At 41.3% G+C, this 14,948-nt stretch overlaps 1 long non-coding RNA gene across 1 annotated transcript in view; it reads left to right on the top strand.

Annotated features, from left to right (window-relative positions):
• LOC148508419 (uncharacterized) overlaps positions 1-5,561 on the top strand; it is a 34,130-nt gene extending 28,569 nt beyond the window's left edge. Inside the window, exon 3 of the long non-coding RNA XR_015869584.1 lies at positions 4,861-5,561. This is a non-coding gene — a long non-coding RNA (uncharacterized LOC148508419). The remainder of the gene's footprint in view (positions 1-4,860) is intronic.
• Positions 5,562-14,948: the final 9,387 nt, after the last annotated feature.

Raw genomic sequence — 14,948 nt, 5'->3', positions numbered from 1 at the left:
TTCAGATTTAATTTGAGGGTAATTACATCCAAATCAGGTGAACGGTGTAGGAATTACAACTGTTTCTATATGTGCCTCCCACTTTTTAAGGGGCCAAAAGTAATGGGACTTTCAACTCAAAAGCTATTTCATGGACAGGTATGGGCTATTCCCTCGTTATTTCATTATCAATTAAGCAGGTAAAAGGTCTGGAGTTGATTCTAGGTGTGACCTCTGCATTTCGAATCATATGCTGTCGACTCTCAATATGAGATCCAAAGAGCCGTCACTATCAGTGAAGCAAGCCATCATTAGGCTGGAAAATCAAAACAAACCCATCAGAGATAGCAAAAACATTAGGTGTGGCCAAATCAACTGTTTGGAACATTCTTAAAAAGAAAGAATGCACCGGAGAGCTCAGCAACACCAAAAGACCCGGAAGACCACGGAAAACAACTGTGGTGGATGACAGAAGAATTATTTCCCTGGTGAAGAAAAACTCCTTCACAACAGTTGACCAAATCAAGAACACTCTCCAGGAGGTAGGTGTATATGTGTCAAAGTCAACAATCAAGAGAAGACTTCACAAGAGTGAATATAGAGGGTTCACCACAAGATGTAAACCATTGGTGAGTCACAAAAACAGGAAGACCAGATTAGAGTTTGACAAACAACATCTAAAAAAGCCATTACAGTTCTGGAACAACATCCTATGGACAGATGAGACAAAGATCAACTTGTACCAGAGTGATGGGAAGAGAAGAGTATGGAGAAGGAAAGGAACTGTTCATGATCCAAAACATACCACCTCATCAGTGAAGCATGGTGGTGGTAGTGTAATGGCGTGGGCATGTATGGCTGCCAATGGAACTGGTTCCCTTGTATTTATTGATGATGTGACTGCTGACAAAAGCAGCAGAATGAAATCTGAAGTGTTTCAGGCAATATATGCTCATATTCAGTCAAATACTTCAGAACTCATTGGACGGCGCTTCACAGTGCAGATGGACAATGACCCGAAGCATACTGCAAAAGCAACCAAAGAGTTTTTTAAGGCTAAAAAGTGGAATGTTATGCAATGGCCAAGTCAATCCCCTGACCTGAATCCGATTGAGCATGCATTTCACTTGATGAAGACAAAACTGAAGGGAAAATGCCCCAAGAACAAGCAGGAACTGAAGACATTTGCAGTAGAGGCCTGGCAGAGCATCACCAGGGATGAAACCCAGCGTCTGGTGAGGTCTATGTGTTCCAGACTTCAGGCTGTAATTGCCTGCAAAGGATTTGCAACAAAGTATTAAAAAGTGAAAGTTAGATTTAGGATTATTTAGTTTGTCCCATTACTTTTGGCCCCTTAAAAAGTGGGAGGCACATATAGAAACCATTGTAATTCCTACACTGTTTACCTGATTTGGATGTAATTACCCTCAAATTAAATCTGAAAGTCTGCAGTTAAAGCACATCCTGTTTGTTTCATTTCAAAGCCATTGTGGTGGTGAATAGAGGCCAAAATATGAAAATTCTGTCAATGTCCCAATATTTATGCACCTGACTGTATTTATCGAGACTGAGTCATATCTGGACATGTCCAATGTTCTGCCTTATCTCTTCGTTTAGGCAAGATCACTTCCAAAACTCGATGGATGATGGATACTTACTAAGGGCACCAAGAAAATATCTTGGCAAACTGTGTGTCAGTATACCATGATTTATAGTTCTAATACGCTCCTGCATACGTAGCTGTATTGGGATAGCAAAATGGCTACTGACAACCATTTCTATTCATGGTTCTTATGTGTGTATCAGACATGAAGTGGTGTATCAGGCATGAAATGGTACAGGAATGTGGAAAGCAGACAGGCCATAAATCCACAAGGCGTTGTCTACAGCGATGTATGCTTGCGTTAAGTTTTAGAAAGTCCTTATCAGTAGTTAACCAATAGAGTAGTTTGAAGTAGGTTTATGCCCATATTAGTGAGTTAGATTGGTATGCAAGTAGGATACTATATAAGCAAAGAAGCTGCCAGTGGCCTGCCCTATGCCTGGACCAGAGACTGCAGCTGGTGGCCAGGATATTGTTCGTTCCAGCTCTATTCTGAGAGGAGGCTCCTGGATCGTGTAACCATTTTATATTCCGAAGCTAAGTAACTATTATTCTTCCATATCTTGTTATCTGTTGTAATAAATTATATCTTTTTTCAAGATACTGGTTTGTGTGGCTTAATTAACCTTCTGTATCCAAGAACCTTATCTCGTTCCACCGGGAACATTAAAGTGGTGTCAGAAGTGGGATACAGAGAGTTAATAGTCATAAATCTGCTTGGAATATGTAGTCGATTGTTTTAGCATTGCTGTGCAAATGCAGGGTTGTGCAAACCCATGTAAAAAATCCTCTGTCTCATAAGTGAATGAGGGAGGTGTGACCTGATCAGTCACAGAGTGTATACTGTACGTCACAGTATATCTGTATGTTGTCTGTTTACTGTGTTTGTGTTGTTGAAACAAACAAGAATAATGCATTTTAAGATTTTCAAGAAATTTGCAAATATGTTGAAAAATGAATTGGGATTTCAGCTGGCTGATTTCCAGAAAAAGCATAATGTTGGTTTTTCACTGCCTGGTATTGATAAAAGTAAAAATAGTGACATTTTGCGTAGACCAATATATGCTGAAAGAAGTGTAAAATCTGTTGAGAAGAATGCAGTGATAAGAAAGCCTGTCTCACAGACAGAGAGAGTAAGCCTGAATTCACATTGTCCCAGAAATTCCATAGGGAGGGGGAGTGAATCTTCACAAGTAAGAGTTGAGATGTCAGCTAGCACAGAAATAAGTGCTGATTTATTACACACAGAAAGTAGAAATTAGTGAGTTTGAGGTACACAGAGAAGTGTGTCAGAAAGAATTTGAAACAGAAATTGTGTTTGATCAGAGGAGTTGTGTGATAGATATGTCTTATGATTTGACAACATGTGAACAAAATGTTGAAACCCATGAATGCAAAGAATATGTCCAGAAATCAGAGTCAAAATTGAATGCAAATGAGGCTTCTGATAACATGCCATTGGTTAGTGATACTCTTAAGGTGAATGATGGTATGTCTGACTTGTCAAGGAGTGTCCCGTTTGCTATGCAATGTGAACTGATTGAAAAAAAAGATGTGTTTGCATGGCCATTGAGAGGGGTGTTGCTGAGTGAAGGGGTGGTGGTGATGCCTTTTGCCTTGCCCAATGAGACAAAATGCAAGGGGTGGGGATTAGGCAGGATTGCAGTTATAGACCATACCCCTGAGACTGAAGACTCCCCCTATGACATTACTTTTACATGGCATGATCAACGAGTCATTGTTGAGTTTAAAACTGCAAAAAGTGAACAAGATGTGTTTTCTGATAAAACATCCATTGCCAATGATGTTCATGCTTTACTTGCTCATTGTGAAGGAGGGGTTGGTGGGTATACACTGACCAACCACAAGGGGCATACATGCAGTACAGAGACACTGACTGTGGGAATATTTTGTGACATAGGTGCAGATTTTGTGTTTGGTAATGAAATTCGCATCCCAGTGTATTTCCTTACAAAGCCTTACCAGCCAAAGGTCTTGAAGCAGCTGAAAGACACACAGTTGCTAACGACAACGGCAGAGACTTTCATGCTAATTGAGGAGATTAAAGCGCTACTTGCTGGCCGAGTAAAATTTAAACGAATGTTTGAACTGTCCGTACTGGATTTCTTTATGATCACAGCTCCACAGTGGTGGGAAGATTTCCAAGACAGAGAGCATTATTGGTTCATGGACTATGGTGCTACCTGCACCCACACAGGACTGTTGTGGACAATTGCTGAAGCAAAGCAGCTATCTTTACACGCTGACAGCCAACCTCCAGAAGAAGGGACTAGAGAACTTGTTGCATTTATGACTGTTTTCCAAGTCACTGACAAGACTGCATGCCCTGTAAGTCTTCACACTGAGAAATGGACATTTGACACACAGTCTATATGGGCTGCTGTCCAAAGCTGGAAGAACGACGTGGGACATGCTGATGCACACACCTACAGCTTCAATGGTGTGTGCACAAGTGAACTGAGCACAGAACATGGTGTGCAATTCACCGCAAAGACCACTGATGATGCTAGGAGAACTGTTAAGCCATGACGGAGCTGAAGCTGCATTCGAGCAAGCTCAAATCAAAGGGATTTCTTACATACAAACCATGGTCAGTGACATTGTAAAAACCTGTTACATTTGCCAACAGCTGGAAATGTGGCCTACCTTGCTTGTTACTGATAAAGGCCTCATATACTGTGAAATAACTGCACAAGTCTGGCAGTTTGAATTCATCGTTTGCCACCAAGAAGATGTAGAACGAGTGTTGTACTGAACAGCTACAAAATACTGTAATTCAGGAGTGAAGTTGTCTCAAGCAGAGTGATACAAGATAAGAGACTTTCCTGAAGAGATGTGACACAGACTGATTTGTTGATATTATGGGATGTCTGAGAAGATTCAAGCAGACAAAGACACCCATTTTACAGAAATAACATGGAGTATATTGGGTTTTCTATGCTTCATACTATTCACAAAACTGACAACAGTATGATTGAATGAGTGGATGTGTTGTTTTGGAAACAGGAATGTTCATATATACAATGTTGGGTTTTTAGAGCAGGCTGTATACAGTACATATGTTTTGTTAACCGGAGGGTGGTAAAAGGTTGAACTTTTAAAGTAAGATATCTGGTGCACAGACACAAACACTTATGATAAGGTTATTGTAAATGTTTAGTAGGAAGAGAATAGAGACAGGTGTAATAGATAATTGCTGCAGGATAAGTAAATGCTTATTTTGTTATGGTTTATCTCACACTGTTTCTTTGTTTAAGCCAACAGGCTGATGGTTGGAGCAGGAGGTGAGAGAACGTCGCTGGAGATGTGTCTAAGATGGCGATGGCCTGAGAGTGATTTCTTATACAGAAGAGAGAGTCCAGGAGGACAACTGTTACAAGATCTGATGGCACAGCCATTACATACATCTGTGTGTATTCTGCAAAACTGAACTTGTGCCTTATATTGGTTGGATCCACACTCACCAATATTCTCAAAACTTTTTCAAGATTTAATTGAACTGAACTGAGTTTATTATTATTCACATATAAAGGGTGGATTGTATTGGGATAGCAAAATGGCTACTGACAGCCATTTCTATTCATGGTTCTTATGTGTGTATCAGACATGAAGTGGTGTATCAGGCATGAAATGGTACAGGAATGTGGAAAGCAGACAGGCCATAAATCCACAAGGCGTTGTCTACTGCGATGTTCGCTTGCGTTAAGTTTTAGAAAGTCCTTATCAGTAGTTAACCAATTGAGTAGTTTGAAGTAGGTTTATGCCCATATTAGTAAGAGTTAGATGGGTATGCAAGTAGGATACTATATAAACGAAGAACAAAGGAGCTTCCAGTGGCCTGCCCTATGCCTGGACCAGAGACTGCAGCTGGTGGCCAGGATATTGGGCCTGATTCAGACCCACTCGCGAGCGGCTGTCCGCTCGCAAGTGGGTCGATGGTCTGCACTGAGCATGCGCACGACGGAGGGAGCTCCGTCGTGCGCATGCGCCAGACACGACGAGCGAAGGACTTTCCTTCGCTCGTTGTGTCCGATCAAAGGGGGCGTGCTGTCAATGTTGATTGACAGCACGCCCCCTTTGGTGGGCGTGCCGGGGGCGTGCCTCCCTGACGGGGGCGTTCCCACGGGAACGCCTCCCGTCAGAAGCCGGCCCACTGACATCACTAGTGATGTCAGTGGGAGTGATTTTGGCTCTAATAGAGCCAAAATCACTCCGGAGCTTGCGGTTGAAAACCTCAACCGCAGGCTCCGGCTCGCAATTTCGATGGTCGCGATGGTCACGACCATCGCGGCCATCAAAATGCACGCTCGTATAGCCTGTGGGTGGTGACCCACAGCTATACGAGCGTCCAGGAGGACGCTCCATGAAAATGGAGCCCGGCCCTCATTCAGAGCGTGCGCTCTGCTCAGAGCGTACGGCTCTGAATGAGGGCCATTGTTCGTTCCAGCTCTATTCTGAGAGGAGGCTCCTGGATCGAGTAACCATCTTGTATTCCGAAGCTAAGTAACTATTATTCTTCCATATCTTGTTATCTATTGTAATAAATTATATCTTTTTTGAAGATACTGGTTTGTGTGGCTTAATTAACCTTCTGTATCCAAGAACCTTATCTCGTTCCACCGGGAACAGTAGCTTTAATTTTCTCTTAGTTTTCCTGACATTCATTAAGCCAAATGTACTATACAACAAACATTGATTCATATGTATTTTTACTTTTTCCATCACTCCTCATACATAGCTAGACTTAAGGTCCATATATTTACACATGTTACTTTGCTTGTTCCGTATTGAGACAACTTTATATGTTGAAACCAATTAATTATTTTATCACTTCTGTGTCTTCCTACTGAACTTGGGGCCTGATTCAGCAAGGAACGCAACTGCAATTACGCACGTAATCGGCCGATTGCTGCGTACTATGCATGCATCACAGTGCGTGAACCAGCCACTGCAATCAGAACTACGATCGCAGTGGCTATGCAGACCCATTGCAGAGTGATTGACAGAAAGTACCATTTGGGGGTGGTGACACGGTGGTCAGCGAAACGCAGACATGCCAGTGCATTTGAATGGCGTTGCAGGGGCGTGCTTAGATGTTCCATTACAATTCCATATGCAGCCTGTGCTCTCACTAAGTACCGGAAGGTTAGCAATTTCTGAGTAAGGTCTGACTTTGTGCAAGTGTGCGTGAGGCTGCGATGGTACTCGATGTTACCGATGGTTTTGGAGTCTTGCAAGGTATTACAGATGTGTTTAAGGTAAGGTGGGCGTCCTTATATTGTGCTGCTGCAGCTGCATAGCGATCGCAGTGGCTTAGCATATTATCGCAGTGAGACTGCATGCGTAATCGCTATTGCAATCGCAGATGAGATCCTTGCTGAATCAAGCCCTAAGAGGCAAAATGGAACTGGGGATGGGAGGGGGGGGTCATTTAATAAGATATCCTACATGTTAGCTGTCCATCAGGAGGGTCTTTGCTCCAAACTCCAGGATCATTCACTGTACCCAAATTTGAGAGAAAGAGAGAACATAAGACACAGACTAATGGTGAACTTCAAGCTATCATCTGCTAGTAGTCCCAGTATGTTGTATTGCATAATCTATGTTATAGGTATACTAATTGGATTAATTGAGTTCTGTCAATGGTTACCCTACTGTGTACATGTTCATGTGGTAGAAAATATAGATTGTAAGCTCTGCTGGAGCAGGGACTGATGTGAGTGACTGAATACAAATAATGATGTGTATCATATATACGATAACATGTTATTTAGTAAGTACTGTATATTGGAATATTAGTGTGGTGTTTAAAGAATAAAAAAAAATACACCCTGGCGCCTAAAAATGTATGGATAAGATAATTCCTCTATCCAATTATTGCTGCAGCTTCCTAATAGAGGCAATTGCCACACCTCTTAGAACTAAAAAAATAAATTATGTAATTATATAGGAAGCGCTGACAGTTCAATAATTACTCACACCAATCAATTACAATACATTTTATTAATACTTAAAAATATGGCCATATAAACACAATAAAATAACACAAACATCACCAATATCACATGAATATATAAAAATGGATCAGGCTGATTCTGAGCGTTTTTATCTTTTGAGCAGCAAAATGAAACAATCAAAACCTAAAAGATTCAATATTGTGTAGTAGTACTCCACACTCCTTTGTATATGCACACTTAACATCTGAACACTCTGTTGCCTTAAAGCCACTCAGTTTTTAATTTTCCTGTGGGTCACATTTAGAAAAATAACCACCCTATTATGTAGGTGGCTAATTATCTGTATTGTGTCTAATAACAATTCCGCACTTAGATAGTCACAGGTATACAAAGTCCTAGTAAGCTTTATCAATATACACTTTATGTATTCAGGATAATATAGCAGTACTTTTAGTTCCTTGGTAAAAATGGAAGCAAATAGCTATGGGCATAAGAAAACAAAGTTTGCTAAGTCTCTATGGGCTGCACCACCAGAAAGTTGCATATTAGATTTATGGAGCATAAGAGAAACTAACTCATGAACTCTAGAACACATTTTCTATACAGACATATTGCAGAATGTCAGAAAGGTAGTATTGATAAAATCAAAATAAAAGCAATTGAACGGGTTAAGAGTACTATGAGGGGTGGCGATACAGTCAGGTGCATAAATATTGGGACATTTGCAGAATTTTCATATTTTGGCCTGAAATGAAACAAACAAGGTGTGCTTTAACTGCAGACTTTCAGATTTAATTTGAGGGTAATTACATCCAAATCAGGTGAACGGTGTAGGAATTACAACGGTTTCTATATGTGCCTCCCACTTTTTAAGGGGCCAAAAGTAATGGGAAAAACTAAACAATCCTAAATCTAACTTTCACTTTTTAATACTTTGTTGCAAATCCTTTGCAGGCAATTACAGCCTGAAGTCTGGAACGCATAGACATCACCAGACGCTGGGTTTCATCGCTGGTGACGCTCTGCCAGGCCTCTACTGCAAATGTCTTCAGTTCCTGCTTGTTCTTGGGGCATTTTCCCTTCAGTTTTGTCTTCATCAAGTGAAATGCATGCTCAATCGGATTCAGGTCAGGGGATTGACTTGGCCATTGCATAACATTCCACTTTTTAGCCTTAAAAAACTCTTTGGTTGCTTTTGCAGTATGCTTTGGGTCATTGTCCATCTGCACTGTGAAGCGCCGTCCAATGAGTTCTGAAGTATTTGACTGAATATTAGCATATATTGCCCGAAACACTTCAGAATTAATTCTGCTGCTTTTGTCAGCAGTCACATCATCAATAAATACAAGGGAACCAGTTCCATTGGCAGCCATACATGCCCATGCCATGACACTACCACCACCATGCTTCACTGATGAGGTGGTATGTTTTGGATCATGAGCAGTTCCTTTCCTTCTCCATACTCTTCTCTTCCCATCACTCTGGTACAAGTTGATCTTTGTCTCATCTGTCCATAGGATGTTGTTCCAGAACTGTAATGGCTTTTTTAGATGATGTTTGGCAAACTCTAATCTGGTCTTCCTGTTTTTGTGGCTCACCAATGGTTTACAACTTGTGGTGAACCCTCTATATTCACTCTTGTGAAGTCTTCTCTTGATTGTTGACTTTGACACATATACACCTACCTCCTGGAGAGTGTTCTTGATTTGGCCAACTGTTGTGAAGGGGTTTTTCTTCACCAGGGAAATAATTCTTCTGTCATCCACCAAAGTTGTTTTCCGTGGTCTTTTGGTGTTGCTGAGCTCTCCGGTGCGTTCTTTCTTTTTAAGAATGTTCCAAACAGTTGATTTGGCCACACCTAATGTTTTTGCTATCTCTCTGATGGGTTTGTTTTGATTTATCAGCCTAATGATGGCTTGCTTCACTGATAGTGACAGCTCTTTGGATCTCATATTGAGAGTCGACAGCAACTGATTCCAAATGCAAATGTCACACCTAGAATCAACTCCAGACTTTTTACCTGCTTAATTAAATAACGAGGGAATAGCCCACACCTGTCCATGAAATAGCTTTTAAGTTGATAGTCCCATTACTTTTGGCCCTTAAAAAGTGGGAGGCACATATAGAAACCGTTGTAACTCCTACACCGTTTACCTGATTTGGATGTAATTACCCTCAAATTAAATCTGAAAGTCTGCAGTTAAAGCACATCCTGTTTGTTTCATTTCAAAGCCATTGTGGTGGTGAATAGAGGCCAAAATATGAAAATTCTGTCAATGTTCCAATATTTATGCACCTGACTGTAGGTACAATCGATTATGTAGAAGAGAGGCCTTTTGGATCTACAGTCTTAAAACTAGTTCAGGAGGACTCAATGACTCCACAGACCACTTTCTATATAGAATTTAGTGTGCATATAGCATGATTTTGGTGGTAATCATTTTAGTGCACCCCTTATCCACGTGGTTTCCAATTTATGATCACAGTATACTCTCCTATATTTATATGTGCATTTCTGATGTAATTATATTTATTCTGTTTCTTATTATTTATATAAATATTTTTATCTATATATTTTTGTTATGGTGTGTGTGTGTGTGTGTATATATATGTGTGTATGTATATATATATATATATATATATATATATATATATTATGTAGTGTGGAGGACTACTACACAATATTGAATCCTTTAGGTTTTGATTGTTCCAATTTTGCTGCTCAAAGATAAAAACGCTCAGAATCAGCCTAATCCATTTTTTATATATTCATGTGATATTGGTGATATTTGTGTTATTTTATTGTGTTTATGATATGGCCATATTTTTATGTATTAATAAAATGTATTGTAATTGATTGGTGTGAGTAATTATCCAATTGGCAGAGCTTCCTCTATAATTAGATATGTTTAAAGAATACAATGTATTATTTGAATCTCCCATCATTGCAGACAGCAAGCAAAAAAGCAACTTTACAAAGATACAAAACTACCACATATTATAAATACATTGGCACACTACTTTAAGACATAAATGATGCTAAACAGAATGGTATTTGAGGTGAAAACAAGAACATTTTTATTAAATTAAAGTGATGGTAATGAAGCTTCTTCAGTCTGGTGAAATAATCGGCCTGATGCAGAGTTAAATGTTATTCTGATGTTCACGCAGTTGAGCATGGATTGTGCATGCGTCACAGCCAGGCCCCACCAGGGATTTAACGCGTTGGGACTGACAGAACACTAATCAATCCTACACCTGATACGCTGAGCATCAACTACAGTAAGCCGCAATCACCATCACTGAAGTCCAGTCGCATGACTCAGAAGCACAGGAAAATGGAGACGCCGAAGCTGCATCTAGCAACGTGTACCACTCCCTGCTTCCTGAGACAGAAGGAGGAAGAAGGAGCAGAGTGAGGCGAGAGACAGCAGGTGAATCTCTAAAGTGGAGGGGGTGCCCGGCGTAAGGTTCCACACAAACCCAATCCGGTGTCATCACCGACCTATGCTGTTTCTGTACTACTGATGAGTCACAGGCTCTGGGGGATGCCTTCATAAAGATGGACCACTGGTCAGTTCATTACTTAGGGACTCTGGACTGGGCATTAAACTGTTACCTGCTCAAATGGCCCAGCTCCTATCCCCTGCCCCAAAGACGACTCAAGCCTCCAAGGCTGACCTGCGAATAAAGTGCACCATATTGACATTTAACATAAGGGAACTAGTGGGAGGCCGCGGTCCACCCTTAACAACATTAATGTATTAATTCCAGTTCATTGCTACAAGAGTGCATCAGTTGATTTAGGAGTCGTACACTCCACATTTGTTTCGTTTGTACTGCATCTATGTACCTATATACCTCAAGTAAAGTTTACATGCTTTACCCATGTGTGCCTATCTTGACATTAATATCAAAACACACATTTGGTACAACATAGGGGTTGAGCATAGTATTATTTCTGCATTAGAGTCTAATGGGGAGGATGTCATCACAATACTGGGCTATATCTCAGCACCTACTACAGTTAACTCATATTACAGCCCCAATAATGTGGATGTAGAATATATTTTCATTGAATTTTGCAAGATGTATAGAATAGAAGTAGCTGTGTGTATAAGAACACAGGAATCTCAGATAGAACAGTCCATGTCTGTACGTCTCCAAATGCTCAATAATTATTTGACAGGTAGTTAGATAATCAGACAGACAGTCTGTGCAGCCATAGTGATGTGTTGGAAGCATGGCAATTGGGCAAGCATAAGGATCTAAGCAAAATTGTGATGGCTAGATGACTGGGTCAGAGCATCCCCAAAACGGCAGGTCTTGTGGGGTGTTCCCAGGTATGCAGTGGTTATTACCTACCAAAAGTGGTCCAATGAAGGACAACCGGTTGAACCAGTGATTTTTGAATGTGGACATATTGGTTGTCGACTTAAAGCCCATGTCGAAATTCTGACTGTCGACATTCAGAACCTATATAGAAAATGGGCCTCAGACTACACACCCTGAACATTTTATGTATATATATATATATATATATATATATTTGGAGGTGCTACCTGTGAAAAAAGAGATACAAGTGCACAACTCCAAATTAAATGATTTAAAACCACATTGGTAATCACTGTGTGTATTGATGACAAAAGGCAAATTAAGCAGACATCTGATGAACTATGATGGACTGTGGCGCAATTGTGGTTACTGGTAAATATTTACCTATGCAATAAGGGTTCTTGAATGAGGACTTAGCATAAATACCTCTGTTTGGAAATGAGACCCATAAGAACAATAAGTCTAACGGGGGGAGTAACAAGGTAGTATCGACCTGCTGTGCAATGGTGGCCGTATCCATATGATTGTCTGGTCAGGATAGGTGGAGACAATACAGTTGTAGCCCTTGAAGGAACCAGAGGAGTGGTGGAAAAAGTGGGTCATCCAATGGTATCCAGAGACCAGTGTGGTATAAAGGTCCAATGTCTGGTGATGGTGTTCTCCTAATTGTCCTGTAGTATATGCCCAAGTAGGCTTTTCAATTTTCACCTACACATTTGGGAATTATGGGCCCCAATTACAGATGTACCCAACTAGTTTGTTGCTACATATGCCATGTAGCGCGCCATGCATCTCGCGCCACACACTACGCTTTGAGTCGCGCCACACAGAATGTTTCGTAATGGAACATAGCATAGCAATGGAAAAAAGTGATAATGTGTAATACAACTTTTTGTCCACCAGGTGTCACTTTTCCTAAACTACACAGCGCATTTGTCTGATTTCCAATGCATTTTCTGTATAACCACCCGATGATTGACTGACAGAAGCAGTGATTCGGTACACTATAGTACAGCGTTTTCCCTCATGGAATCAGGACTGTAGAAGAATGTCTAATAAAGTTTTAAATCATTAAGTGTGAAAGTCCTGTACTTCTTTATATAAATATTTCACATGCATGCACAGCTTTTAATGAGGCGGGATAAATATTCACTAATGCTCCCCAACCATTATTTGCTTCTGTTCAATGTGCATGTACAATGCGATGGCAGTCAGCACATGCACAATACACTTTCACCCATTTTTCTGAGACTATCACACTGTCCCAATTTTGGGCTTCAGGGTCTCCCGGTGATGGAAGCACACACCGCTGTTCTGCATAGCAGTGATGTGTATAGAGCAGTGGGAGCATAGATCAGGGACGCATGGTCAGAGGAGGCAGTGCCTCGCCTGTCATACTTCCTCCCCTATCATACTACCTGTCAGGCTCCAGAGTTTTTATACAAAAAATTTGAGTTATGGCAGACTTACCTTTGTTAACGCTTTCTTCAAGGTCCATAGGGTCCACAGGGATACCATGAGGATAATGTGGTTGGAGTGATCCATGCACCAAACAGTTAATATTTCAGCTCCCAGGATGCCTCAGGTCCTCCTCCATATATACCCCGCCCCTGGCCACAGGCATTCAGTTTAGTAAATAAGCCCAAGGCAGAAAAAGGAAAAAGAAGAAGGAAGAACAATTGTACACCAGAAACACTCACAGTTAAAGAGAGGGAATATGTGACTGAAAGAAAAATGACCAAATGCAGCCAGGTGCATCAGGGTGGGTACCCTGTGGACCCTATGGACCTAGAAGAAAAGGAATTAACAAAGGTAAGTCTACCATAACTGTAATTTTCTTCTTCATGGTCCATAGGGATCCACAGGGATACTATAGGGATGGTCTAAAGCAGTTCCCCTAAGGGTGGGGACACTCCTGAGCAGAAACAAGAACCCGTCACCCAAAGGAAGCATCCTGAGAGGCAAAAGTATGAAAGGCGTAGAACCTAAGAAAAGTGTGGACAGAAGACCACGTGGCTGCCTTGCACAATTGTTCAGCAGAGGCACCACGACGGAATGCCCACGATGGTCCCACAGACCGGGTACAATGTGCTGTCATCATGTTTGGGACAGAGAAATCAGCCTGTGTGTAAGCCTGAGCGATAGTCATAGGTAACCATCAAGCCAGAGTTTGTTAGGTGGCCATCCTTGTCTGTGAAAACAATATAAATCAAAAAGAGCGTCTGATTTTCTATAAGAGTCTGTACGATCAACATGGATATGGACAGCGCGAACCACATCCAGGGAGGCTTCACCTACAGAATAGTCTGAAGACTGAAAAGCTGGTACCACAATCTCTTCATTCACATGAAAATGAGACACTACCTTAGGAAGATAACCCGCCCATGTACGTAGAACAGCTCTATCCTGGTGAAAAATCAGAAAGGGGGGGTGACAAGTGAGCGCTGCCAAACCAGAAACTCTGCGTGCAGAAGAGATAGCGAGGAGAAAAAGTGTCTTCGCGGTCAACCATTTCAAACCTGAGTCCAGAGTTTCAAATAGAGGAACTTGCAGCCCCTTGAGAACAAAGGAAATATCCCACGGTGCCACTGGTGGGACAAAGGGTGGCTGAACTCTGAGAACACTCTGTAAAAAGTTCTAACATCCATCAAGGAAGCAATCCTTTGCTGGAACCAAACTGACAATGCAAAAACTCTCAGGGTGGCCAGGCGGAGACTGAGGTCTAACGCAGCCTGGAGAAAAGTACCCAAGAAACCCTAAAAACCTTAGGGTCATACTTTCTGTGGAAACACCATTGACCAAAAGAATGCCAAACTCTGTAATAGATGTGGGCAGAGGAAGGTTTTCATGCCCTAAGCATTGTTTGAATCACAGCTGGAGAAACCTTTGGCTCTTAGGACAGAAGATTCAAGAGCCACATCGTCAAAGACAGATGGGGTAAGTCCAGATACAGGCAGGGACCCTGCGCTAACAGATCCGGCCATAGGGGAAGAGGAAACTGAGTGTCTATGGATATATTCCATATATCGGTGAATCAATGGTGTCTTGGCCAA

Source organism: Taudactylus pleione, unplaced genomic scaffold (genome assembly GCF_031769625.1).
Source record: "Taudactylus pleione unplaced genomic scaffold, aTauple2 ptg000366l, whole genome shotgun sequence".
NCBI classification, from domain to species: Eukaryota; Metazoa; Chordata; class Amphibia; order Anura; family Myobatrachidae; genus Taudactylus; species Taudactylus pleione.
Note: the sequence above shows the minus strand (reverse complement) of the source record. Positions and strands in the feature narration are given on the sequence as shown.